The sequence below is a fragment of the Ambystoma mexicanum genome, chromosome 5p, assembly GCF_040938575.1.
Source record: "Ambystoma mexicanum isolate Mex_15411 chromosome 5p, UKY_AmexF1_1, whole genome shotgun sequence".
Taxonomy (NCBI): Eukaryota; Metazoa; Chordata; class Amphibia; order Caudata; family Ambystomatidae; genus Ambystoma; species Ambystoma mexicanum.
In genome coordinates, this window is record NC_090930.1 from 797220557 (window position 1) to 797246995 (window position 26439).

Sequence of the window (26439 nt, forward strand, 5' to 3'; positions counted from 1 at the left end):
CAGTGACGTCTCGCACGACCCAACAATTATGGACTATGCTCTTGTTGCCAATGGAGATTTTGAGCATACACCTGCTTGGCAGGAGATGTTTGGAATTAGCTGTTTCCAGATCCATTTCCCATTTGTCTATCCGTTTGAATGCGGGAATGGCTGGATCTTTTGGGAGTTGGCTGAACATGGCTTCGCTGATGAAGCTCTTACCATTGTTCACACACACTTGGGCGAGAACAGAGTCCTTCCCATCATTTCACTGAACAGGGATGAACAACTGCTCTCCAATTTGCTGAATATCAGCCAGGCACTGAGATGATTTCACATCTTTCTGGACCATAGGAGTGGGAGTTTCTGATTGTGGATTAGTAAAGAATTTCAGAGTGTTTCCTTCCAGTGTGGAATACCACCTTAAACTGGAAGGAAGGTTGATTTTCAGAAATAGAGAGGACCCCCCATCACCAGTCTGTTGTCCTACTGCTATTACTGTCACATCTGGAATTTGGTTGTTCTGGAAGTGAAATTCTACTTGGTCAGATTTTTGTTCAACCATGTGGCATGTGCCGTTTAAACTAATATGGTTGACACTCTGTTTTAATTTTATTGGTCAGCTAGTCTGGGTCCAGAGGACCTTGTCTACGCAATCTATTAGGGGTGACAACCTTCTCAGGAGGTCATTCCCTAGTAAACAAAGGGTGCCCTCTGGAGTCACTACTATGACCGGGTGTTTCACCTTGTGTCGCCCAATTTTGATGTCCAAATCTGCAGTCCCCTCGACGGGAATTTCCTTCCCGTCAAAGTTCTGGAGTTGTCCAGGAAGAGAGGTGAGAGGAATACAGTAATTCTCCCCCCTTCCTGCATTTAGTTCATCAAAGGCCCTTTTGTACAGAAGGGTAGCTTGGGATCCAGTGTCCACCAGTGTCAAAATTGTACCCTGCCCCTGTACTTGTAGCAGGGCATAGTATCTTCCCTCCTTCTCCTCAGGGGGGCACAGATAATGCACATTTTTGGACAACTGGTGGGCTAATCTTCTGGTTTTGGACATTGGGAGAGAAGAGATTTGGGCAGAATTCTGCAGAGAGTCATGGGAATCTGCAAGAAAAAGTTGGCAACTTGAAAGAGGATATTCGAGTTCCTCTGGGTGCGGTCCTGGGCTGCCCCCCCTTTTTGGAGGCAGTCACCAGAATGGGTTTGAACGCTGGGATTTTCATGCTGTTGGTTCTTGGATAGGATGATGGGCGGCGACAGCTCAATCCCCACATCTACCCAGTCTATTGATGCGGTTTTGGGTTCCCCTGGTTCTGGGCCGCCCCCCCCTTTTTGGAGGCAGTCACCTGGATGGGTTTGGACCAGGGGTTTTTGGTATGGTTGGTTCTGGGTTAGGATGATGGGCGTCGACAGCTCGATCCCCACATCTACCCAGTCTATTGATTCGGTTTTAGGTTCCCCTGGTTCTGGTTCTGGGCCTGCCTCCCCTTTTTGGAGGCAGTCACCAGGATGGGTTTGAACCAGGGGTTTTCGGTATTGTTGGTTCTGGGATAGGATGATGGGTGGCGACAGCTCAATCCCCACATCTACCCAGTCTGGATTGGAATCCCTTGGGACCCATTTTTCCTTGGGAGGAGTTCCCCCCTCTCTGAAGGAGAAGATCCTTTTCCCAGGATCCTCTGAGGATCCCTCTCCCTCAAATTAGAAGACCTGTACCTCCTCCACAAAATGGGTCTGTTTGGGTCCTTTGTTTCTCCACCCTCCTCTCTGCTCCTTGGGTGGCAGACTTTCAGAGGTAGGAGATTTTGTTTCCGGTTCCTGGGTTTCCAGGGGCTGTTTACAAGTGGGGAAGGAAGCTTCCTCCAAGGCTTTACTCCCCCCTTCCCATTGTGCCTCCTCCCTGGGAACCGGTGGGTTATCGGGGTGCTGCCCCCGTCATTGTTCTGGAGCACCAGGCCCAGAGTTTCGGGCATTCTGCGCCGGCATGCTCATCTGAGGGTTCTGCTGAGCCCTCAGCACGCGACCCAGCCCCTGTGCCAGATTTTGGACCTGGCGCTCTAACTGTGAAACCCGCTCAGGCTGATACGGGGTTCTATTTTCTCCCCTGGGCTGATCCCAGGAAGTGTAGCTATCCCTTCTCTGGTAGTACCCTGGGTTGGGAAGATTTGGGTACCCCTCCACCCTTGGCCTCCTCTCTCCCGGATTAGGTTGTCTGGGCTCAGGGAATTGGGGAAAGAAGGATGGATGATTTTGCAGCTGGAAGTTGGGTGGATACCTGGGGAACAAGTTCTGCCCAGGATTTGGTGAATGTCTGCCCTCCTGGGGGAAGTGCGGAGGGAAGTTCTCTGGGTTGGGCGCTTGGTTGGATCCCCCCCCTTGGGCCGGAGGAGTCCACACATAACCCAGGATTGGACTCTTTCCCTTTTAGCGGGGACTTACATAGTCAGGGGAGCGAGGGACCCCATTTGTGGACTACTTCTTTGACTCCCTGTCTGTGACTGGCCCAAGGGCATTCTGGGCTTAGAATTATTTGGTGCCGGCAGGTTTTTAGGTCCCCCCATCTCCAAATCTAAAACGGGGGCAACCTTTACCTCTGCCACCTTGGCAGCAGCAGGGGTGCTGTTGGTTTTGGGGTTTTTGGGCTGATTCTTATTTTCCACTGGTTTCTGCACCTCATAGATGCGGGTGGCTTGCTCAATGACCCAGTCTAAAGATCTTTTCTCGTGAAACTCTCTCACGAGCTGGGTCATTATGTATTTGGGTAAGGCATGGAAAAACATATTAACAAATTCTTTACTGTCCGTGCGTACCCATTTTGTAGTCTGCGCAAAATCACGCTTTAACTCCTGCACAAATTCTTGTGGGGCCTGATCCTCCCCACATTGCAAATTGTAGGCTGCCTTGCGAGCCTCGTGGGGATTTCTGTGAACAGAAAAATGTTTCAAGATGGCCGCCCTGTAGGTGGACCTTCTTGAATGATTTTGGTCCTCCAGCCCCGCAAAAAACTGGAGTATTCTGGGGAGAATGTCCATTTTACATACTGAATGCAGCTACTGCTGTCTTTCAAATGGAAAGTCTCCATCATTTGCTCATAAAGCTCCAAGTGTTCCCAAACAGAATACTTGGCGTTCTTGTGATAAGGGGTGATGACACTCTTTATTGCCTTGATCTGCTTTAAGGGGTCCTTAAGCAAGGCCCTTTTTGCCTTATTGGCCTTTTTGGTTCCGGTAACCCTGGTCCACTCATCCTCTGACTCAGAGGCACTGCTCCCAGAGGTGCCCGTCTGATCTTCCAGGTTTTCCCAGATTCTGCGAGCCTGGGAATGGCTGGCCGAATGTGGGGACCTAGTCTCCTGTGTCCTGGGATGCTCAGAGGAGTCTTCAGATCTCTCATTGCTGCCAGGATTTGATGGGTACCCCCCCACTGACCTACCTGGGCAGAGGTGTTTAGGATGCCCTTAGTGGGCCTACTTTCCTGAGATTCCCCACTAAATTGCACTGTGTTTGGGTTCCCATACCCGGATGCCCGCCCATCCATTCCTGGGAGGTACTGGCCTATGAACCCCATACTTTTGGCTGGATAGTCATCTGCCATCCCCGTGGCCCTGGGCTCATGTGCACCATGGGACATGGGGGTGGCAGAGTCCAATGACTGGGAGAGATGAAGGCCTCTGGCACTAGGGATCCTGAAGTTATGCTCCGGTGTTTCCCTTTCCCAGCAAACCTCATCTCTATCAGCCCCTGTTCCCTGTTGCAATGCAAGAGCCTGCGCTTTCAGTTCCTCAGTTACGGCCTTACTAGACTCTATCAGTCTCTCCTGCATGGCTACCTGTTGCTGGAGCCTATCATTGTGCTGACAGAGAGCCTCATTTTCTCTCTGTGCCTCCTGATTGGTCCTGGAATACTCGGCCAGTCTTTGCTGCAGGAGGGTACCTCCTGAGTCCCATCCCTACTGGCCTGTTCCTTTCTTGCCAGAGTATCTTCCACCCTCCTGGTATGCTTTAACAATTTCTGTTGCTCGTTTTGGAGGTCACCCAGCCCCTGGAGGGCCAGGTGATTTTCTTCAATTTTTTCTTTTAATTGGCAGAATTCCTGGCCTAAGGTGTCCCTTTCCTGGCTAAGAGCCTGCATCTGTGCTGCCAGGTCACCCCTTTGCCTTTAAAAGGCACCAGCTTTCTGGCTTTCTTGATCAATCTCTGCCTGGGTATCCAGATCTTTCAAAATCAATGTATTGCTTTCCTCTTTCTCTCTATCTAGTCGGATGTGCAGGGTGGCATGCCCTGTTAAAGTCTAGTTGTTGCCTCAGCTTTTTTATGGCTCTGCAGTAGGGAGTCCAAACCTTCTTGGTACTTCTTCTGCAAGGCCAGAAATCTGGTATTCTGGTCAGCCTTTCCCTGTTGCAGGATATCCATATCCTCCGTTATTTTAATAATATACTGGCTACTATCATTTTCTGACTCCTGGCTCCTCTACAGCCTCTGCTCAGAAGAGACCAGGTCAGATTGGGCCTTCTCTAATGCCATCAGCTGCCTATTTTGCCAGATCTTGGCATTCAGCACATTTGTCCTGTATGGCTCCCATATATAAATATAAATATGCTGCTACCCTGGCAATCTTGTTGTGCTCATCCTTGGCCTTAGGGGCCATATATAGTTGACTCGGAACCACATGTAATGGACCCTGATCTTTCCATATGTCTGACCCTGTTTCAGTGATCTGGGGTGCGATTGCCTGCAACCAGACCGCCTGGTCCTGATGAGCCCACTCACCTCTCACAAATAGCTTATGTAAGAGGTGTTCTCTGGCTATTTTGATATCTACCAAGGTCGTCATTCTGGAATTTGATTTCCTTGCTGATTTACAGAAGTGTGTATTTTATTTTGCAAAACAGATCGTTTCCTTAGAGCGTTCCTTTGAGGGGTGTTTTTACAGTGTAACATGGCGTGGTGATCCAACAGAATTTATATAGCCTGTCAGTTAGCACACTGTATTAATCTGCACAAGTGATAGGTCTAATCCAGAATCCTGGACGAGCCCCCAATTCTGTTAAATGACTCCAATCAAGCAATCCCACTAAGTCAGTGCCTCGTCTGGGACGCCCAAGGGAAGCCCTTATTTATATATTTTTATGACAAGTTATACTCTTGATGATAAACCCTTATATAACACCCCTCTCTTTGAATCCCCCTGACCTCACTGAGCCAAGAAGTAGGTTTGTTTGGCAATTTAAAAAATGTATTGGAAAAATTAAACTATATATATATATATATATATATATATATATATATATATATATATATATATATATATATATCACACTTTTATAATAAATTAATATTTGATATCACACTTAGGCAGATGACAGTGATCAACAATGGGTGATGTTACACTAGCACACTGATTCAATTACTTAAGAGTTAATATATGGAGGATAAGGTAACTGAGAATGCTTTTATGGTTTCAAGGAAAAACAATGATGGAAAAGAATGCAACACAGGAATAACCTTGATTTGATTTCAACAAAAGACAATGTAATCACTTTTCCCCTTTTGGCAATTCACCCCTCCCGTATGCAATATAAAAAGATGGAAAGAAGAGCACACAGTTCTCAGGAATACAATCAAATGTAGTTCGGTTCCCCCCTAGCAAGCTTAGATCACAGGGATGATTTTAAAACACAGGCAAAATACTTTAAATGTGGTTTGCAAAGAAGTGAAAATATGTTAAAAATGATTTTAATTCCCTATAGGAGATTCAGAGTAGGTGATAGCTACTTAAGGTTAGTTCAAATCACACTGGCAATACTCAATGAGGGATTAGTAGGTTGAAAACAAATTTTAGCAGTTCAAGCAAAAGCAGCTATTTTGACAGGAGCTAATTTTTCAATTTGCAGCAATTTTTTCGAATGCGTCGAGCGCGATTACATAAAAACTATAAGGAGTAGGGTTTTAGGCTTGTCAGAAAGCTTAGAATCTTAGTTTTCAAATGCAAGTTAAATCTCGCCCCTAGCCCACACGGTTCCAAAGATACGGACGATTTTGTGGAGATAGATTTTCAGAAATTAAATTAAAGTTTCAGAATGACAGATGCGCTGTGGAAGGCTTTGGATCAACAGGATGGACATACAATTCTATGATGCAGTTCTAGATAGGTGGAAATTGTTTGAATTAGATTATTTTAAGCTAAGAGATGGGTTGCACAGTTCTGGCTGAGTACTCACACTATAAATTTGAAATAGGCCGTCAAGGTCTGATCAGGTTTGGACTGGACTCCTGGCGGGTGGTTCTGAAGTCACAGCTCTCTGGGTCAGCTCTGCTCTGCACTTCACAGTGGTCTGGTCTCTGGTTCTGTCAAAGGTTCTTGGCACTGCAGAGTGTTCTGCTCTCTCGTTCTGGAGATGGTCCTTCTGCATATTGTCTGGTCCGGCAAAATGCGTCGCAAGAAAGTGGAAAATGAATGTCTCTACCTGGGTTTTGGTGTTCCTTTTATGTCTTTAGAAAATGGGTGTGTGCGCGGCATTACTAAGCCTGCCCCTCACAACTTATCATTGGCCAAGTCCCCCTCTCTCCCTTGATTGGTGAAGGAAATGGAGTGTCATCGTAATGAGGTAGTTTAGGGGTCAGAGGATCCATCCCTGGTCAATTTGCACACAAATCTATTCTTTATCCGAATACACATTTATCTATGTACCATTTTTCTAATATCATATGCCCAGTTAACATATTTTCTGTAGCACCAAACCATCCGATCCCTGTCTTTGTAAGATGTTGTGTCCACTTCTGGCAGAATTCTGCCCTTTTCATCCAGATAACAACCTCTAAACTTTTCCAGATTTTACACAAATGTGCACAAGGAATGTGGGTATCAGGTGATAAGTTATCAGATTTTTAACATACATACATTTGGAGTAACAATCTATTTTCCGCTACTATCCCCAAGAACATACCACAGAGTCCTAATACCTCTTAAAATGTGCACAGAAAGATCACAAGAATAATGATATTAATTATGTAATTTTGACAAGTCCATACTATGAATTATCCAATTTTTTTAAAATTATGCTCTGGCCCAGAAGGGTGTGGTTTCCCAAAGCACATGGTGGAATTTCTGGTTTGTCCACTTCCTCCAACTCAAGTTGCTCACAGAGGCAATGCCCCTCCCTGTTTCTCTCAAGAGGAAGCCATTTACGACTCCCCCTAATTTAACATTTGCCTGAGCCAAGGAAGGCTCATTGTTCTGATTCCCTCCAGTCCTAGGTGCTCCTCCCCTGATTCAATCAGGGAGGTGTCATCTCCTTTTGGTGGGGGCAGCAGAATGCAGCCAGGCCTGGGAAGAGTGGCTGAGCAAGTTTCAACTCCTGTCGGGGGTAGTTGCCGGGCAGAATTCACTCTCTTCAAGCCAGGCTTCAGCCAAATGTCACTTTTGTTACCTGTTTTCTTCATCCAAATCAAACTTACAATTTTTACACATGCAGCTAGAATGCTGATTCTAAGTTCAAAACTATGACATTTAAACAGTTACAACCTATGTGACTCTCAAAGTAGGTAACTCATTTATTTTAAACATTTCGATTTTAGTGGCTTTAAGTCCAATTTCACTTCAGCTGCTGACATCCACAGCTCAGCCAGTTTTGTTATAAACATTGTTTTGGGCTCTTCATCTTTCCAGATTTTGTATGCACACAAGACTACATTCTGCCAAATGTCTGCTGGTGTTCATTGAGATTTTTGAATATCTGTTTAAAATAGGCATTTTTAGCTTGCATTTCAGAGAAACAAAGGTGATTTCAAAGCGCTTTTTGAGCTAACAGGCACTGCTGTTTTTCCTTTGGCACGCATTCCACTCATGGCACTCCTTGCCTATCACACTCGCACTTTTAGGTGGTAGGTCCGGCGACCATTTTGGTGTGCGCAAAAACTGCGTGGTTTTCCTGGATCCTGGCGCAAATGTGGGCTTTTCCGCCATCTTGGATTTCCTAAGCCCACAGCACCAAATGTTGCAGCATAATAGTCCAAATGTGGGTCAGGACACCCAACAAACTCCCAGTGGCTATCGCCATGGTCAAGTGCACAGCCCATACTAAAAGGGCAAACAAAACAAAATTTCTCATGGAATTGAAGCCGCAGAAATGGAAGCCAAAAGAGTAGCATGTTCTCACGATATTTCTAGTTTCAAAACAAAAGATGTTAAGAAAAGACCAGCTTGCTGCATGATGATGAGAGAAGGCTTTAATATGTTATCCATCGTACAGTTAATTGAGTTGCAAGGCAGAGCCCCACAGGAAGAGCAGGATTTGTGAAAAAGAAGGGGATGTTCTTTATCCCAGACAGAAGCTATCTGGAGTCAAGATAGTACTTGAAAGACAGTTATGCCTCTAGCATTGTTGGAAGTTGTGCTGGACCAGCTCCTCTACCCTGCGCATATAACAAGAGAGTCTTCCAGTCATGATCGCAAAAGACTGGTTTTCGCCAGATTTACTAAAGCATGTTGCACAGTTTATTTTATTGTGAACTGCATCGAATGCCAAAAGTTCCTAACAGGGCATACCCTGCAAACCGTAAGAGTAGCAATAGCTCACCCAAATGTCCCTTTCAGCATCTTCATATAGATTATGTTGATATGTTGCAAACATGTCATGGTTATACTTAGCTATTAGTGGTGGTATGTCCCTTTTCTTGATGGATTGAGGCAGGACCATGCACTCATCCCAATGCCATATGCGCTGCCAAGTTTCTTGTACATGAGGTGTTCCCTAGCTGGGGTGTGTGTGAAGTGGAATGGTCTGATAATGGGGTTCACTGAATGAATTGTTCAAAGAGATAGTTCTTTTATTAGGCATAAATCACAGGGTTTCCTCTGCCTGTCACAGACAGGTGAATGGAATATGTGAGAGGTTAAACAAGCTTCTTAAGGAAAGGATAGCCAAGATTAAAATGTCCTTAAAAAATGGATGGCTATGTTGCCTACCCCTTGCCTTGGATGCACAGAGAAATCAGTCTGGCTTAGATCACCACCTGGCTCCACATGAGTTGGGGACTGGATGCTGTATGATAGTACCCATTGTTCCTCTTACTGTAGAAAAGAATGATATTCATGGTGCAGTAAATACATTAGCGGATGGAATGCATGATTACCTAACAAATATGAGAGCTGGTGTTTCATTTACTTCCCAACAGGTCAAACATCAGAGGGTAGGATCGAAGAAGAGGAGGATAGCCAGATGATCAATCCAAATGTACGTTTCAAACATCCTTGTTTGTACTCAGGGGACTAATTGTTTATTAAAAATGTCACCCACATGTGACACAAGCCCCGTTTTCATGGACCACACCTAGTTGAGGAGGTTTCTCTCACAGCATTTAGGGTTGCATGAAGACGAGCCTGGATGCACCTGAATGATGTTAAGATCTACAAAGGCAAGACCCTAGCACCTTCAGTAGCTGCTGACATGAAGCAAGAGAAGAAGTACCATGAATTAAGTAATTTAATTGTTAAAGGACTTGTCGCCATTGTTAAAGAGCAAGTTCTAGGCTCTTTAAGTTCACTTCATGTAAGTTTATTTTCAGGTTATTAGATACAGTTCCACATGAAGACATTAAGGACATAAACTGAGACAAACACCGGCTCCCATCACCCAGGGCCAGCCAGCTGTAACTGCCACAACACAGAACCCTAACTCAGAACATTCCCTCATCCACTCATAAACATTCCACGTGACATCACAAGCTGCCTCACTTCAGAAAGGCACAATACAACACACCTCCCTCCTTTAATCAACCATATATGCACAGAACAAGTCACATACCAGAACAACACAACTACCACCTTCCAAGATACACGCACACATGCCACTAAACTAGTAGACAGACACTTCCACGGCCGAACCCAGCCATCAAAACATCACAACCTGACAAACTACATTCCATGTACAAATAACAAAATTACTGACATCCATCTGACTGTTCCTGCCACAAACAAGCAACTGGGCTCTCACCACAGGACCTGGCCAACCCTTAAACTGGGCTACTTCACCTAAATTCCTGAACAACCACAAGACTGCTTCACCTCCTACCACCTGCCCCCGCCTTCAAAAACGTGGGTGTCCAGGCTGCCACCCTGGAACTCCAGCAGGCCTCTAGACTGCCACTCTAGAGTACTGAGACCTCAAAGCCTCCCAAAAAGACAACCACAACCTCACTACAGCAGGGATTCAACCGAAAGGAAACATGCAACATCCATTGTGCTGTGCACGCGTGGGTTCGAATCCCATCCTCGTCGCCATTGTTAAAGGACTCGTCGCCATTGTTAAAGAGCAAGTTTCAGGCTCTTTAAGTTCACTTCATGTAAGTTTATTTCCAGGTTATTAGATACAGTTCCACATGAAGACATTAAGGACATAAGCTGAGACAAACACCAGCTGCCATCACCCAGGTCCAGCCACCTGTAACTGCCACAACACAGAACACTAACTCAGAACATTCCCTCATCCACTCATAAACATTCCACGTGACATCACAAGCTGCCTCACTTCAGACAGGCACAATACAACACAAATCAAATAGCATACAGAGACAATATGGACAAAATCGTGGTCTCCTCACATGTGGTCTAGAAGCTGGAAATAGGACCTATTCATAAAGCTCCAGATGAAGGTAGCGGTTTACCATCACTCCTGTTAATGTCCGGGGAATAAAACATCCAGCAAGGTCAACAACAAAGGAGAAGACTTGTCTTAGGGCCTAGTTGATGAAAGATGGTAGGCTAATTGGTTGAGAGGACAGTTGTCTTCCACTGTCCTGCTGCACCTGGTTTCTTAGTTTACGTGCTGCTAACAAGCCAAATGTCCAAGATTGGTGCAAGCGTGCCAAACCAATCATAGGGGCCTATGTTATGGTGGACCATATTATGTTGCATCTGCCAATCAACTACTATTTGAGCTTCTGTTATCTGTATTTTACGTTGTTAGAGATAGTTCAAGGTGTGCCTACCAGGTAGGAGGCATCCAATTATGTTACTAACCCATATGTTGCTTTCTCTTAAAGAAGGATTAACACTGGTTATATGCAAAGACCTTCACTTTATTTCTCCTTCCCTCACTGTGTACAATCAGGAAACTGCCGCTCGTCAGAAACTCAGACTCCTCCCTTTCCTCCCGCTTCCCGCCTGTTGCTTCAGGCTGCCTTAAAGGCACAGACGCTCATAACATCACCCCCGGACAAATGTTCTGAGTTCAACTTAACATTCCTCCACCAGGTGCATGGGCTGTCTTATGATGCACTGCGGGGCAAGTCCATTAGTCCCTCTGTCCTGCACCCCCAGGGACATGGGGAATCTCTGGTGGCATTCTTCTCGCCTCCTGTGTGGGTATCCACAAGTCGTCACAGGGTTCCTTTGCTTCTGGCTCGTGGACCATTCGGGCTGCGATGTTTTCTTCACACTTGATGAGGTGCTTGAAATGTTAGTTGTTTCTTGTAATTTCCTGTGTTGCGTTCTGTGCTGTCACCATCGAACCTTTGAGGGCTACTACCATGAAGGAGTTTGGCGAATATCTTAAATCTGTCTTCCTGGTTGGTGTCTATTTCACCAGTACGTCATCTCCTATCATGAATTCATTGGATAAACCTTTCCTTCTGACATCAGTGTCATATTTTGCCTTTTCCTTTCTACAAGTGTCTCTCAATATGGTTTCTTCATCAATCTCCTCTTGATAATCTACATTTCTCACGAGTCTGGTGTGGACCCTGTACCCCATAATTTCTTCTGCCAGTACCTTGTTGGTCGCTTCATGGGGTGTGTTGTGATAGTCCCTGGGCATCCTGCATAGAGCCTGGTGCAGGTTGGTGGCCTCTGTGTATGCTCTTTGTATCATCTTTTTGATCAACGCCATGAAGCGTTCTCCCATCCTATTTTCGTGGAGTAATCTTGCCGTGATGTTTTGGTGGGTGAACCCCATGTGCAAATGTGGAGAAATCGTGTCCATTGAATGGGGCCCATTATCTGACTTGATTGTTCAAGGTATGCCCCACTCACTTAGTTCATCATCGAAGACAGCGGGTACCTGGGGATATGCTGTGGTCGCAACTTTCTTCACGATGGGGAACTTGGAGTGTTAGTTGATGAATAGTATTAAGTATTCCCCGACTCCAGGGGTCCATAGAAGTCGACCGCAACCCGTTCCCATGGTTGGTCTGATATATGTGTTGTCTTTAATGCCTCTGCCTTCGCGGCGCACTGGCATAGCAGAAAGCTGTTCACCCAGTTGTCCACCATTGAGTCCATTAATAGAAACCAGGCGTTGCACCTTAGCTGTTTCTTTGTGTTATTGGCTCCCTGATGTCCCTCATGTGCTGTTTTGATTACTTCTGCTCTGAGTGTGGCTGGAATGATGAGCTTGCACCCTCTCAGTAGTAGGAAATGATCCATGACTGCTAGTTCATTGTGTACCTTTGCTAATCCCTCTAATATTTCTTGGCTCACCAGTGGGTGGCTTTTTATGGCACGTTGGTAGTCCTTCCACTTGTTGTTGATAAGAGCAATGGCCAAAGCCATGGGCGTGTCTGCTGCTGACGCGTTAGTGAAAGCCTCCAGCGATAGCATGGGTGATAAGGCATTGACTGTGACGTAGTTGATGTCCTCTGTGTTTCCTTCCATGGTTGTCGGTGCACTGAGGGGGTGACGTGAAATGTTGTCTGCAGGGTTTTGGTCACCCCCCAGTCTATTAATGATTTTGTAATCCTATTCCTGTAAGCGGATGCCCTGTCTCTCAATCCAGAGTGGGATCTTTGTGTGAGGGTTCCCAAATAGGGAGAGTAAAGCCTGGTGGTCAGTCACCAGGGTAAACTTTTTGCTGATGATGAAGTTGTGAAAGTGCTTGCATGCCCAGACTGACGTGAGGCTTATTTTTCAGCATGGGAGTAGAGTGATTCCGTGTGTGACAGGGCTCTGCTTGCATACACAACTATGTGTCTGGGGTGAGTGTCTTCTCCACTGGTTTAGACAAGGATAGCACCTAGGCCCGCAGGGCTGGCATCAACCATGATTTCAGTGTGCCATAGCGGGTCGAATTAAGCAAGTTGACACGATTCTTTCGATGTCTGCAAATGCCACTTGACACTCTTCAGACCAGTTGAAATCAGTGTCTTTCTGTAGTAGTCTCCTCAGGGGCTCGGTGTGTGACGAGTAGTACGGGATGTATCTCACACAGTCCCCGGCCATGCCGAGGAAAGATTTCACATCTGCCACTTGCATTGGGCCTGGAGGTTGGTGATGGTGTTCGCATTTTCGGGGTCTGGAGTCCCAGAACATGTGCCCAAGGAATCTGAGTTTTTTCTTGCTGAACATGCATTTTTCTAGGTTTAAGGTCAGACCTGCATTTTGAAGGGCAGTGCAGGTCTCTAATAGGGCTGTGTCGTGTTCTGCTTGTGACGTGCCAAAGACCAGGATGTCATTGCTGTAATTTAGCACCATTTTGACAGGGTAAATGACCTGCCTGATGGCCACTTGAAAGATGTCCATTGCGGAGGAAATGCCAAAATGTAGTCAGCGGTAGCTGAAAAGCCCCACATGGATGGCGAACATTGTAATGCTTCTATACTGCGGGTGTAGCTCAAGCTGGTGGCATCCTTGCACAAGGTCCGACTTGGAGAAATTGGTCGCTCTGTTCAGTTGGACTATCATGTTCTCGATACATGGTCCTGGGTGTCCTTCCTGCTATATGGTAGTGTTGGCCATCCTCATGTTGACACATAGCCTGATGCGACCCTCAATCTTGAGGACAATCACTAATGGTGAAAACCCACAGGGTGTGCCCGGTGGCTGCTCTATGATCTCTTTTTGGAGAAGCTGGTCCAGTTCCTGTGAGACAGCATTCTGAAGGTGGAATCCTACTATTCTCAGATGTTGCAGAACAGGACGGACGTTTTCAGCAACGTGCAATTTGATGAGCATTCCTTTAAGTTTCCCCAGCCCAGTGCATAGGCTTGGAAATCTGGACTGGGTGAGCTCCTTTGTGATGGTGTTGCATCCTTCTGGGAGTTTGTTGAGTGTGCATATGGATTGTCAGGGCTACCACTGTAACCAAGGTGAATCTGCTGCATGGAAGGGAGCAACCTGGACTCGGGACAAAGGTGATGAGGTACAGACAACTATATTTCAGGACTCTGTTGTGTCCTTATTGCAGGAGATGGGCTGGGGGCGGCAGAGAACGCCATCCGGCACCTAGACTGGTGAAAGACTACATTGCCCAGCATGCTCGCGGGTCCGCGAGCCAAAGAACTACTTTCCGGACCACGCCCGACTTTCAGGGCATGCGCGCGGTGCGCGCAAGGATCCCTGCTTGCGCTAATGGACACGGAGCAGAGAAGACGTCTAGGCAGTGTTGGGTGTCCTGACCCACGTTTAAGCTATCATGCTACAACATTTGGTGCTGTGGGCTTAGAAAATTCAAGATGGCGGAAAACCCACATGTGCGCCGAAATCCAGGAAAGCTGCGCAGTTTGTGCGCACACCAAAATGGTTGCCTCACTTGCCACCCACCAGTGCGAGAATGATAGGCCGGGTTGCCATGAGGGAAATGGGTTGCCAAAGGAAAAACAGTAGCGCCGGTTAGCTTCAAAGCGCTTTAAAACCACCATTGGACTACCCGCACAGTAGTCTGAAACCATTGGGAATGGCAATGCTGATTGCCAAATGCAAACCCATAACTGTTGGGAATTCATTTTCTTAAATCCCAAAAAGGGGTGCAGTACCAGTACTCACCACTATCCAAAAGCCGGCGTTTTAAAACCACCCTGTGTTTCTCTGAAGGCAGGCTCAAAATGCCTATTTTCAAACATTACAATATGTGCAAAATATTCACTGAACACCAGCAGACATTTGGCAGAATGGAGTTTTGTGTGCCTACAAAATCTGGGAAATGAAGAGCCCAGAACCATGCTTATAACAAAACTGGCTGAGCTATGGAGTCAGCAGTTTAAGTTGCACTGGATTTAAAGACACTAAAATCGAAAATGTTTAGATTAAATGAGTGACCTATGTTTGGTGTCACATGCCTTTGTAACTGTTGAAATGTCATAGTTTTGCACTTAGAATCAGCATTCTAGCTGCATGTGTAAAATTGCAAGTTAATTTAAAAAGCAACAAAAAACATGACAGTTATCTGAAAGTCTGGCTTAAGGAACTTGATTTTGCTTGACAACTACCCCCATCAGGAGTGAAACTTGAGTCACAGCTGTGTTCCCAGGCCTAGCTGCCCTTTTGCTGCTCACACTAAGGATATGCCATCTATCTGATAATTGAATTACCTGTGCTCTACAGGAGCTCTGAACAAAGCCTGTCTTGACTCATGCAAAGGTTTTATTACAGCGGTCGTAAAATGTAGCTTCCTCTTGGCAGAAGCTGGGAGGGGCACTGCCTGTGAGAGCAAGCTGGCTTGGCAGAACTGGAAAAACCAGAAATTCAACCTTGTGCTGAGGGTAAACCACACCCCTTTGGAGCCAGAACATAACTTTAAAAAGATGGATCATTCATAGAGCGGACATGTGAAAATTTTATAAATGATACCATAATTCTTGTGATTTTTCTGCCCACAGTTTAAGAGGTTTTTAGAACCGGTGGTATGTTCAGGGGGGTGTCAGCGGAAAAGTGGATATTACTCTAAATGTATGCATGTTAAAAATCTGAAACTTCATCAGTTAATGTCCATACTCCCTGCGCACATGTATGTAAAGTTGGGTCAATGTCAGAAATTGCAAAATCAGTTAAAAAGTGAAATATGTGCCATTTCTGAATGCAAGCTCCCAGGAAGAGCAGAGTTTGAACAGGGTGTACCTCCTGTAATGCATGATGGGTGCATATGATTTTAAAACAATATGTACTTCTGCAAATATGTATTTGTTTCAAATCTAGATTTGTGTGTAAGTTGACAGGAGGAGTGGACTCTCTGCAAGCCATAAAATGACATCACGCTGACACACACTTCCTTCCCCAATCAAATGAGAAATGGAAGTTTGACCAATTAGAAGCTGAGAGAGAGGTAGGGTCAGTGATGCTAGAACACACCCACATTCTAAACACATAAAAGCAGACAGACAGGACAGATAGGGACCTTCAATTCCAGCGGCGCTCTGCCGGAAAAATCCATACTTACCTCCATCAAATTTCAAAGAGCCAACACTTAGACTCCAAGATAAACAGAGATTTCAGAACCTTAACCAGAAAGCCACTGCCAGCAAGAGTATTTGTCAGCAGGCCTCAAAATATTTTTGCAACTGAAGTCTTCAGACAGCCGGGCGAGCCGTCTGAATTTTGCCAAGAACTTTTGCAAGAACCCGGTGACAGAAATATCCAAAGAGAAGGCAGGACCCGACCCAGAGAACCGGTGCCTAGCAGAGAAAAGGCCATTGTATCCAGAGTGCTGACCCCGATGCTGTGAGCAGTTCCAGAGACCAGACGCTGTGCCCAGAGACCGTCCGAAGTCCAGACCTGTTGACCAGATCGTGACAAAGCCGCCTTCCTGTTTAAAATCTCTTGTGAGTACCGCCAAACTGTACCAAACCAATCTCTTAGTTTAAATTCATCTAATTCAATCTATTTAACCTAAGTAGAACCGCCTGATAGCTCCAAATCTGTCACCTGTCATTCTAGCTGCAAAAGCTGCACTTGTCTTTTTGAGCTTTTAAAATTTCAAATCTGAAAAACGACCTTCACAAAATCGCTCATATCTCCGTGACCGTTAGAGACTTGCAGTTACTTTCATTTGAAAGCTTAGAATCTTAGCTTCGAATCGCACCAAGAACCACCTTCGTACCCCTTATAGTTTTACCGCAATCGCGGAACACGCATCCGCGAATTTTACCGCGATTTGCAAATTTCTCCACATGTAAAATCAGCTGCTGCTTGCCTTCCATTTGCCAGAAAATCGTTTGCCTCATAAAAACTATCCCTGAATCATTGCAAGAGTGAGCCTGAGCTAATATTAACTAGATACCACTCACCCTGAACCTCTGAAAGGGAATTAAAAGCATTTTAGCATATTTTTTAATTCATTGCCAGCACATATCAAAGCAATTTGGGCCTGTGTTTTCAAACTTCTGTAGTCTAAGCTTGCTGGGGTGAACTGAATCACATTTGATTGCATTTCTGAGAACTGTGTGTTTTCCTTCCATTTCCTTGCCTTGCATCAAGGGGGGGAGGGGATTGCCAGAGAAAAGTGATTACATTGTTTTGTTGAAATCATATTGAGTATTTCTATACTGCATTTCATTCATTCAACCTTGCATCCATTTGAACTCTGTAAAGAATTCTCTACCACATTATACTTCTGTACCTATTTACCACTGTGCTACCTTATCCATTTCATGTCAACTCCTTATTGATTATAGAGAAGTGTGTTAGTGCCAGATTCTCCGTTGTTAATCTTTATCATATCAGATTAAGTGTGCTATTCAATTATTAATTTATTATAAGGTGTGATATATACATCTCTTGTTTAAATTATCAAATAAACCTTTTAACTTGCAAAACAGAACTACTTCTTGGCTCAGTGGGGTCAGGGGGATTCCAAGAGAGGGGTGTTATATAGGGGTAGTCATCCAGAACGCATGAACTGGACATAAAGATATATCAATAAGGGTTTTCATTCAGTATTATAGACTAGGCGTTGACTTAGCTGTGGTGTTGAATTGAATCCTCTTACAGCAGAGGGCTCCTGCAGGCAGCGACGTGCGGGGCCATCCCCCGCCTGTGAGAACTGCAGGCCCCGCGCACCCAGACAGATAAGTGCTTCTCCTTCTCTGTGCATGCTTTCGCACAAGCGAGTTTGTGGATCGCTTGTTATATGTAGAGGCCCTCGTGGGGAATACTCCCTTGGCAAATCAGGCGCACGTACGCGCCGGACAGCTGGGGAAAGCTTGGGCATGCCACGTGTTGTGGCAAGACTTGGTGCAGACCTTTACGAGCACCCGTAACGCCGAGTGCAGCAACTCGGCGTCTAGTGGAGTCGTATGTTGATGTTTGTATGTACGCCGTGTGAAAACAACACGGATTTGACCTGGCCTCACGTATGTTTTGGTTCTCTTGTAGCGGAGCTCCGCAGAACTGACAGCACGAACAATCAGCGCTGAGGCATTACGGCAAGAACAGGCAGTCGCCTTGCAGAAACACTCAGAGCTAAGTGCAGTTTTGATTTCTACCTGTTGGGCAAGTAGTGTGCTTGGGAGATACCAACCAGGGAAAAGCTTGATTTGGGGTGTGATGGAAACGCTCATGCATATGGTTTAGTGTTAATGTTCGAATACGTGTCTAAGCCTGAGGTATTGGGGAGCACAAGTCTGAGAAAGTGTACCTCGAACTCAGGAGCTCCAGCAGGGAACATCAAGGTGACTCTTCCCCAGTCTCCTTACCCAACCCAAAACCACTCCCTTACCCCCTACCCGGTTACCCTAATTCCCCTTACCTATCCACTCCAGCGGACCCTAACCCTCTTTCCCCGGCGGGTCGCGGTGGCCTGTGTTTCTTAAACAAACCAGGCACCAAGACCCAACGGGGAGGTAGGTGTACGTGCTGCCTCCGCGCAAGACGGCGAGCCTGACATGGATTCCCTTTTGGTTGTCGGCGCTGTGGTTGACTGAATCACTTCTCCTTCCGAAATTGGATGTTGATAAGCCCAGGGCAGTTCGCTGTGTTGTAGCTGAGTAGGCAGCTGCCTTTCGTTGGGCTGCATATGATGTGAATGGTGGTGTCAAGAGTTTGTCCATTGTGTAACAGTCTTCGTAGGAACTCCCCTATTGAGTGAAGGGGAAGTGCCGCACCCCATTGGTATATTCTTGTGTCATTTCTCGAGAGTTCTGGTCTCTCTGGCATGTGTAGAAATTCCTGTACTTCCATAATGTTTACTGTTGCGTTTGAATCGACCAGAAAGCAGTAGAGTTTGTTTCCTATGTTAAAAGTATGTGTACAGTTGCACACCTTTAGATACAGATAGAGTAACTAATGTATAGTGAGTAGTGAGGTGCATAGGAGTGCATAACGACCCTGACACTGGGTTGTGGTTAACCAAACAGTGAGAAACTGTGTCCATGATCTGAACTTTATCATATACAGACTTTTCTTGATTTTTTTTTGTCTTTTGTACAATCTCACTGAATGTGCATGGGATGCGAGTGTTTCACCGACCGTGGACACTGTTTCTCACTGTTTTGTTTCCTATGTTGACAGGGATCCTAGGTGCTTCTCTCACGTCCTGATCATCTTGGATGAGATTGACCTATTCGTCCAGCTGACTCAGGTCGTATTTGGCATTGTAGTGATATTGGTATTGGTACTGTTGGTCCCTGTATGGCTTTTGAGGGTGTGAGGGTTGATCAAATTCATCCCTGTAGCCGGTGTATTGGTCCTGCGGGTCATACTCTTGGTTCAGGTCTTGCAGTGGCAGCTCTTCCACTGCCCTCATGTATCTTCTCTGGCCCTGGTAGTGTGATAGGTTGAATCTCATGGGTAAACTTGAGGTGGGGTATGATGGTGGTAGGGTCTCCCTTGTGGCTGTAAGTTTGGTTGAGGTGTGGGAAACGGTCTCCCTTCTCTGCAGACGGATTGAAAGTGCCCTTCTCTCTCACAGTTGGAGCACTTCTGGATCAGAGCCGGGCAGGTCCCTGAATGTGAGAAATTCATGCTGCATCGATAGCATTGTCGGAGTGGCCTGGGAGGTAGCTGCCCGCTTGATCTGCCTATTGGCATCCCCCTTTTGCCCGGCCTTTGTGTATGTGGTTGTATCGCCTTGATGGTTTCATGACGGTCATGTTTGGGTCCTCAGTTGTTTTCAATGGAGGCATCCTGGGCATCCACCCTCTCAAATATCCTGGCCAGTTTGCTCACTTCATCTATGGTCAAAGGCATTTTAAGTAGTTGTTTCCGGAAAGCGGGTGACATGCAACCCTCGATCCCACGTAACCTTATAGCCTCATCCATGGAGAATAACAGAAATCAGCAGTGGGCACTCTTTACGCGTAGGCACGTGATGAATTCGTCAATGGATTATTCCGGTTTTTGTTTGCTTTGATTGAACATGTACCATTCATAGTCACAGTTGGGCTCAATGATGAGTTTTCTCTTGAGGGCATTGATCAGGGCAGCAAAGCCAGTCTTCTCTTCTGGGGGCATAGTTTTTACAATGGTTTTGATGTCCCCACCCAGCAGGTTGATAAGCATGTTGTTTAGTGTGGGGGATGTGTCTTTGCCTGCCGCCTTGACAAAATTATTAAAGTCTTCTACTCACTCAATCCACCATGGCCCTTTGTCACTCTGAGGCATGAGCGTGAATGGGAGTGGTTTTCACAGCAGGGCTGCCTTGAACGCAAGTGGCGTGGTGGGGGCCTGAGCTCTGGGGTGAGCAGGGGAGACTGGGCTCTTCATGGTGGCTGTGGAGCAGGTGTGGCCTCAGATAAGTGGCAGTGACGCTACAAGTTGGGTTGCAGGGGTTGCACAGTACCTCTGTTTTGGCTGCCATGTTGTGTCCCTTTGCCGGTCTGTTGTGTCTTTTCCGAGGCTTGCGTGTAGCTGGCATGAAAAGTCTGCTGCATGGCCTTTTACTGGAGCTGAGGTCTGTACCTCATTGTGGAACTGCAGCAGGAGATGTCTGTCGGCTGTGTCCAGTTTATCTGGAGCTGATGCCTGTCCCTCACTGAGGGACTGCTGCGGGAAACGTTTGTGCGGTGGAACGCTGTTTTTGTGGGTGAAGGGCAGGATCTACGTGCTTGCCTCACGGAGTCCTTGCTGGGTAGGAACGCCCAGCAGCGGTTTACTGTTGGGCGGGATTGCCCTGGAGCCGTGTTGGTCAAAATCAGGCTGGAGCAATTATTAGTTGGGCGCAGGAACTGCTGGTGTGCCAGGAAGTTCAGGGCAGGGCCTGGGCGGGATCGCTGTGTAAGGAGAGGGCCCAGTGGGATCACCGGCCCAAAGCAGGAGGAGGAGCGTATGCTGATGCGCGAGCAAGATCCTCGACGCCAGTTGTTGCTCTCTCCTAAAGAAGGACTTGACACCGGTTACATGCAAAGGACTTCACTTTATTTCTCCTTCCTTCACTGCGTACAATCAGGAAACTGCTGCTCGTAGGAAACCCTGACTCCTCCCTTTCTCGCCTGTTGCTTCGGGCTGCCTTAAAGGCACAGAGGCTCATAACACCATATATAAATGGTTATGTAGATGTGTCCCTTAACCAATCCCTCCACCTGATAAGTTTTTATTATTTGCCATGTCAGATGACGTCATAGCTGACGCACATTGGGGAATAAGACCTTTTGCTGGAGTAAAATGTGGTTTGAGTATGTGAGCTGCCATTGTTTTTTGCCAGATTTCCCTGTTTTATAGAATTGACAATATAACAGTACTTTGCGAATTTCCTTGGGTGTGTCTGGTTATTTGGGCCCAAAGTTATTTTATGGTAATTCCATCCGGTTCATGACAACTCCAAGTGCTCCAGCACAGACACATGGCGCACCGGTCTTGTGCTCGGCGGGCACCGATAGTATTTGAAAACCAGTTTGCAAGGGATTTCGGGGTTCTTTTCCAAGAAATTCTTAGAAATTCCAGAGGCAAATTATTTATTTTAATACGCAGTTGGCTATAGTGATTAGCACTTTATATGATTAACACATTACCGGTATGTTGAGGGTGTTGTGGGAACGGGTTGTTTCTATCCCAGTAATGTTTGCAGCAATTCGTGGGCGATGGTGCTCTTTACAGCTCAGTGGGTCAGTGATATTGGTCCGAGAAAAGTGGAACATGTAGGGCCTACACAATGCGTTTAGAAATGCGTTCTGCTAAACCCGCCTTCTCCTGAGAAGTGTGACACGCCACAGACAGCTCCAAATTGCGAAACAGGGAAGAACACTTTATTCATTAATAGTTTCCCTGAAGGTGTCTCAACTCATTGTCACAAAACGTTTGCTGCTTCTGTGAAGGAACGCCTGCCGCGTCCTTCTCCCTCGTTCTCATTCTGCCACTCGTCCCCATCTTGCCACAAGGACTGCTAGGGTAAACACAGCGCAGTCATGTGCGCGCGAGGAACAGGTTTTTCTTTCCACATTGTGGGCAGGGATTATGAAAATACCCGTGGACATTAGGCAAATTGCTCTGCTTTTCCCTGCCTGACGACTGTGTGACAGCCATTTGAGTGTACTTAGCTAAAGAGAGCGGAGCTCCGGCAGAGTGGCCCACGACATGACGGCTGGGGGCATGCTCAGCTTCACATCCGGTTTCTTTACAGCAGCTCCGGGGAGCCCGCAGTGACTGCTTGTCAGTAGGTAAGGCAATGGGGCACATGTGCAAGTGATGCTGATTATTCGCAGTGCTTTCCATATGGTGCATGTTATAAAACAGATTACTTTTTTAAGGCAAGTGACTGCAGCCCTGGGGTGCCTTTCGCGCGTGGTTTTATCTTTCAATACAGAGAGTCAATAGCATTTTAGAAATAGGAACAACAAAAAAAAACGGCTTTAAAAAATAAATAATAAATACACTGTGTTGTGGGGTTTAACTGTTTACTCCTCTACCTCGCACCGTTTGCTACTATCTCTCGAAACTACCTAGGTCCCTTTGTCCCGGAAGAAATCAACTCTAGGAAAGTAACCAGGACGCTTTCCGAATAACTGATTGATAAAATCCCCAGTCTTCTTTGGCCAGACTTAAAGCCGCCTAAAGGTACGGCTTGCACAGTCTGCACATTTCAATATTCCGCTTGCAACCTGAAGCTACTTGAAGCGCACCCCCTTGCCCCTCTGACCCCTCCTCGTTTGCTCTTGTTTTTTTTAGAGGAGTAGTATGACTCGTTTCAGTTTCTTGTTTGTAATGCTCAGGAGTGTTTGTTTTTCTTTTAGCTTCATTACCGACGTCTTTTATTTTATTGTGTCTCATGCTACCCGTCAGGCAGGGCAGCCAGCCTTATAGTAATATGGGAGGAAATAGAGGAAGGGCTTTGTCTGGAGACTAATTTGAAATGATTTATTTTGAAACATGGAAATATTGGTTTTAATAACAGCCTGCCTGCCCACCTGCGAAAACGTATGTGAGTTAAACATGAGGGGAAACGCCATCGTACAGTGTGTCTTCTGCTGTTATCTCCAAGCCCAATCAGATGTCCTCCGCCCCCCAGAAGGCATCCTGGTGGCAGAATAATAACACTGCTGCCCCCGCGGAAGCGGCACACATGCTCTGCTGGGACTGCATGTAGCGGGTCCCGAAGGGACCGCAGGGCTGTTGTTGTGGGCTTGCACTAAAAAGGGGGAGCCTCCCGTCATTTGCAGGGTGACGGACCCTCATCCAAGTATCGGAATGCCATTTACCTGGTGTGTGCACAGTTGTTTTACTGAACAGGCCAGGAGCACACAGAATGCCTGAGACTAAGCATGCTTTGGGCATTTGATATGACCTTCAAGGACCCCAGGGAAAATGAGGACTACAGGTTCATTTCGCACCCCGCAATTAGTCCCGGGTGCCACCTTTTGTGTGGGGTCCCTGGTTCTTCTCCACAGGTAGGCCCGGGCTGCAGAAACGCTGCCAGTCGGTCTGGAGCTTTTGCTTTTCTGAGCATCTTGCCCTAGGCTTTGACAGGGCCTGACCTCCCCTATGCACGGAGGGTCTAGAACGAGTCTGTACCCACCCTCCTGGAGCCTCCAGCTCTCTCCCATTTGCAGCGGGCATTCACATACAGAGGTAGGGCCAGTGACAGCGCCTGCCACTGGCTAAGGCTTCCCACATGAAGGCATAAGGCATCTCTCTGCCATGCCACTCAGCCTGGGACGCTTACAAAAAGGGGGTATGACAACAAGAGCCTGTCAAAGTTTGCTCCTCTGAGAACAGAGTATTTAAGTTTGAACACTCATTAAACAGTGGCTGAGAACAGAAGCCTGCCCAGCCCATTTCTGTACACTCCCCCACGAGGAAGCCAAGGACGCACCTGCGTGGCTTTTCAATGACTCTCACCGACTGATGCGAACACATGTCTTCGTGAAACTGAAGATTATCTATTGGGGTGAAAGATGGATGGATCTAACGGTACAAAGGAAGGTGGAATCGCAATTCACCCCCCTGGTCTTAGAGTGCCTAGAGAGAGTCGACAGTGCAATGGGTTAATGCACTTTATGTAGCTCTCTGTGTGTAACCTTCAGGCAACACATCTAGTTCCTTGCGAGATGCTGACACGGGGGTGCCTGCTCTGCTGGTACCTGCAGTCACCTGACGTCACCTGCAAAAAGGTGCGCAGATTGCTCCAGCACAAGAAGCATATCACCACTCACCCCTATGCTTTACTTTCTCTCGCTCCATGTTTTAGGACAGTTGGGAGAAGTGAGACAGCTTATGTAGGATGTTTATCGAGGCAAGAGTACACAAAGTAAAGGCACAACTGGTGGTTGGCATACAGCAAGGGGGGGGGGGCGTCTGTTATCCCTCGAGGCCCTGCTCGTGATTCGCTTGTCCCACTATTAAAAACTGTCCTCCAGCCTCCCTCCTCCCCCACATTTGAGGCTGCCTTCAGCACTGGGTAGAACATTAGGTTAACGTGCCACTTTTTGACTGCTTCTTGCCCCCATCTTATGTGCAGCCTTTGTGCTCTAGATTGGGCGTACTTTGCATGGCAGCTTGCTGCACATTCCGCAGACTGTGTTTGCTTGGAAATGCCCACATTGGGGCTATGCATGCCTGCACATTCCCACACTGTGCTTTTGCATGCTTGGGCATTCCCACATGGGGGCTGTGAATGCTTGGGCATTCCCACACTGGGAATGTGCATGCTTGGGCATTCCCACACTGGAGCTGTGCAGGCTTGGGCATTCCCACATTGGGCATGTGCATGCGTGTACATTCCCACATTGGGGCTGTGCATGCTTGGACATTCCCACACGGGTGCTGTGCATGTTTGGGCATTCCCACATTGGGGCAGTCCATATGTGTAAATTCCCACATTGGGACTGTGCATGATTGGGCATTCCCACACTGTGGCTGTGCATGCTTGGGCATTCCCACACTGGGGCTGTGCAGGCGTGGGCATTCCCACATTGGGCCTGTGCATGCGTGTACATTCCCACACTGGGACTGTGAATGCTTGGGCCTTCCCACATTGGGGCTGTGCATGCGTGTACTTTCCCACATTGGGGCTATGAATGCATGGGCATTCCCACACTGGCACTGTGAGTCCTTTCTCTTAATCTGGATGCTGGTCTCTGTGATATGACCTCAACTCGACCACACAAACCATACTGTTCTTGGTAAAGCAACTCATAATGATAATAATAATAATAATAATAATGATAATAATAATAATAGCAATAATAATAATAATAATAATAATAATAATAATAGCGTTTCAGAAACTATTTCACAGTTAGTTAAATGTGGAGACGCTGCATGAATGCAATGTGCAGTTAACTCTGCACATTGCATTCCGCGTGTATGTGGGATTGTTCGCAAAACCTTGGAATCACCTGTGTCCGGTGCTTTTCGGAAGGAGAAGAGGCCAGGCTTCTTTAGACCACCTCTGCAAACGTGGTGCACCTGAATGTCCTCAACGTGCTGCCCTTTCGGGCCGCCTGGTGGCAGCGTGATCACTGAATTAGACGTGTTTCGCTTCACTGTGCAGTGGGATGCACGAGGCCTCCATTGTCAATGGCAGTCTCTTGCCGTGCACTGTGTCCCGGACGGGTCGCCCTGCTTCTGGGCTAGAGATAGGGTGACCAGACGTCCCGGTTTTCCCGGGACAGTCCGGGGAAATCGTCCTCTGGCCCGGGGTCCCGATAGTTTTTTTATTTTGCAAACCCCGTCCGGGGTTTGCAATGGTGGGTGCCCACGGTCACTGTTTGTGCCGGGACCCGATTTCGAAATCCCGAAATCGGGTCCCGGCGCAACTCTAATTGCGCGAATGGGGGCGTGAAAAGCAGGGGAGTTGCTAGGTCTGGAAAAGACCTGGGGCTACGCTGATGTCGGAACTGTTGGGACTCGGGGCTAGCTAGTCTTTTGGCTGTAGCCCCTGAGATTTTATCCGGGACTACAACCAAAAGATCAGGGGCTATAGCCCCCTTAGCCCCCCCTAGCAACGTCCCTGGTGAAAAGCATTTGACGGCCCCATTTCTTCACCCTTCCCGTCCCTGGCCACTTTCCTCTGATGAGAGGGTTGTGCATGTGAGCACCCCCCCACCAACCCCCGCAACAGACCATAGACATAGAAGTAGGGCTGTATTTTTTTAATGTAATTATGATAGTCCTACTTTTATGTCTATGGCCTGTCCGGGTTTTTTGTGTGAAAAATCTGGTCACCCTACTAAAGAGCCTCGCGCTCCCGCGGGATCAGGCTGCGTGCTTGACTTATGAGCCACCGAGCCCTGCTCGGCTTCCGCGGGAGCCCTGCGCCCTGCATGTCAAGTTCTGGGAGTCTTTGTTTGTGTTTAACTTTGTTTGCAATGCAAATGAAAGG

General features: G+C 46.9%; 1 protein-coding gene across 3 annotated transcripts in view; it reads left to right on the forward strand.

Moving 5' to 3' along the window:
* Positions 1-21997: 21997 nt before the first annotated feature.
* Positions 21998-26439, forward strand: part of ITPRID1 (ITPR interacting domain containing 1) — an 826173-nt gene continuing 821731 nt past the window's right edge. For all 3 annotated transcript variants that reach the window (XM_069613212.1, XM_069613214.1, XM_069613215.1), the window contains exon 1: positions 21998-22276. The gene's annotated coding sequence lies outside the window, so the exon portion shown is untranslated. The remainder of the gene's footprint in view (positions 22277-26439) is intronic.